A 2485-nucleotide genomic window follows, 5' to 3' on the forward strand; every position below is an offset into this window, starting at 1 on the left:
AAATGCTATTACGTCTTGGTGTGGAAAATGGAGATGCTAATTCAGCCTTATCCACAATTTTCCTGAGGAATGAATTCCCTTATAAAGTGAATTGTGATTTTACTTTGTATTGAATGATAAAATTATTTGTAATAAGTCCTTAAATGATTTTTTTCACTTGCTGGTTTCATAAAGTATAAATGAAAGGGTATAAAACTGGGGAAACTGAGGTATTGAGCACTGAAACTCCTTTCATTAAAGACAACCTCTGTTTGGCTGAAGGTTTCATGTACATAAAGATGCAGCTGCCATATGAGATGAGAGGACAATCATGTGAGAAGAACATCTGGAAAAAGCCTTTTTTCTCTGGTTGGCAGAAGGTATTTTTAAAATTGTTAGGTTAATTTGTGTGTATGATAGGATCACCAAAGCCCAAGTGAGCAAGAGAGTCAGCAAAGCTAAGACAAAACTAACTTATCATTTCCAACAAAGGTGTATCTATGCAAGAGATTTGCAGTGTAGGAGCAGTATCACAGTAGAAATGATCAATGATATTGGAGTCACAGAAATCGAGGCTCAAACCTAAGACAAGTCCTGGAAAAATATTAATGAAACCAGCACTCCAAGAGCTAAGAACCAGCCATGTGCAAGTTTTTGAGCTCAAGATGGTTGTATAATGCAGAGGCTTACACATGGCCACATAACGGTCGTATGACATGACAGCCAGCAGGTAACATTCTGATGCACCCAGAAGGAAGGCCAAAAATAACTGAGTTGAACATCAGTTGTAAGAAATGATTTTGTCACCAGTTACCATGCTAACAAGCAGTTTGGGAATACAAATTGTGGTATAAAAAAATTTCTCAAAAGGAAAAATTTTGGAGAAAGCAAGGAGTCTTGAGATGAGAATCCAGTAGAGTGAGGGTAATGATAGTCAGGTTGCCTGAGATGCTTAGAAAGTAGGTAAGAAAATAAAGTAAGGAATAAAATAAACAGAATAATTTTCCACTTTGGGTCCTCTGTCAATCCTACTAAGATAAACACTGTCACTTTTGTGTGGTTTTCCGTTGCTACTTCTTGATACAATGTTGAGAAAAATATTATCCAAACCATAAGATGAGAATGTAACAATATCAGAATAGTATAGAATATCAGAATAGTAGAGTTTCCATTAACCCTATATAACTGGATCATGAAGGAAAAGTTTTTTCCAAGTTGAACTCCAGCAGAATCAATTACTTTTCATACTTTGGGAAAAGTATTTTCAGTATTCCAACTGTGGAAAAAGAAAAAACAGTGTCTTATAAATCAACATTATGTTGTGCTTAATAACATTTATAGTGCATAAAAAATCTGAATATACCTAGTAAATAGATTCCTATTCAACATGTGAGAGCTGAAATGTCGTGTTGTTTACACTAGGTCTAAGTAATTACATTTTACACCACATTACTGCCTTGAGAAGCTGGTTGTGAGTGCAAAAAATAAAAAAGATGGTACGCAAATATTCACATAACACTTCTCTCATTCTTTATTGATATTTGTATACCAAAAGTTAGTGTTTTCTTTTGATCTCTATGTCTTGATTTTGTCTGCCATTCTTCAATTTCAGGATCTATTGCAATGGTAAATCTCTGTGACTGCCTGTGAGCCTGATTTACACAGAATGAACAGACATGGTGTTCCCGATCACTGTGTTCTGAAATTAGAAAGAGAATAATAGGGAAAATTCAAAGTAAATGTCTCTTAGCTTCTTTACTAATGTAGAGGCTACGTTACATCAGAACTCTAATTTACCTCCACCTAGCAGAGTTCTTCTATGACGATCGACCACTTGGCAAGTGTGTAACTACGTGGAGGCAATACCAACTGTCCTGAAATGACACAGACAATTAAAGTCCAAGCCAACGCAAAGGGCACTGCTTGTGTGTTTGAGAAATTATAAGACTCATTAACCTAAATCCCATAGAAGCCCATATTATAAACAGTTTAATCCCATGAGAGAAAATGTCTTCTTTGATGACTTCATCAGTTATTTTCTTTCATGAATTAATTACCAGTAGCTGGTATTTATTAAACAGTTTTTACAGATAGGCCCATGGAGAATGCATTGATATACACTGATGAATCAAAGAAACATAAAGCAACATACCTGATTATTGCGGTCACAGATATATTTATGGGTCCAAATACATGATTGCATAGAGTAAGTGCAGCTCTTTTTAACTAAATGTTATGGGAGACTAGAAAAAAGGTTACTGATGTTGTTTTTTGTTACTGCTGTTCTTGTTGTCCTTCCACTGGTAGGGAGTCAGCCCTGTAATGTTTGTAAAGTAGGAAAGTGCTCCACCACTGAATTATAAGCCTCAGCTCAGAAAAAGTTGTTTTTATAGTTCCTAGAACAGTTCAGGAAAATTTACAAGGGAGGATGATATAAAATGGAATAAGTCTTGACTATTGTAAATTGTACTGCAATTCAGAGTGTGCTGCAATCAGAATAATCAAG

At 35.3% G+C, this 2485-nt stretch overlaps 1 pseudogene; it reads right to left on the reverse strand.

Moving 5' to 3' along the window:
- Positions 1 to 19: 19 nt before the first annotated feature.
- On the reverse strand, positions 20 to 1496 carry LOC104872433 (annotated as a pseudogene).
- Positions 1497 to 2485: the final 989 nt, after the last annotated feature.

Source organism: Fukomys damarensis, unplaced genomic scaffold (genome assembly GCF_012274545.1).
Source record: "Fukomys damarensis isolate Sample0158 unplaced genomic scaffold, DMR_v1.0_HiC HiC_scaffold_66664, whole genome shotgun sequence".
In the NCBI taxonomy this organism is placed as follows: Eukaryota; Metazoa; Chordata; class Mammalia; order Rodentia; family Bathyergidae; genus Fukomys; species Fukomys damarensis.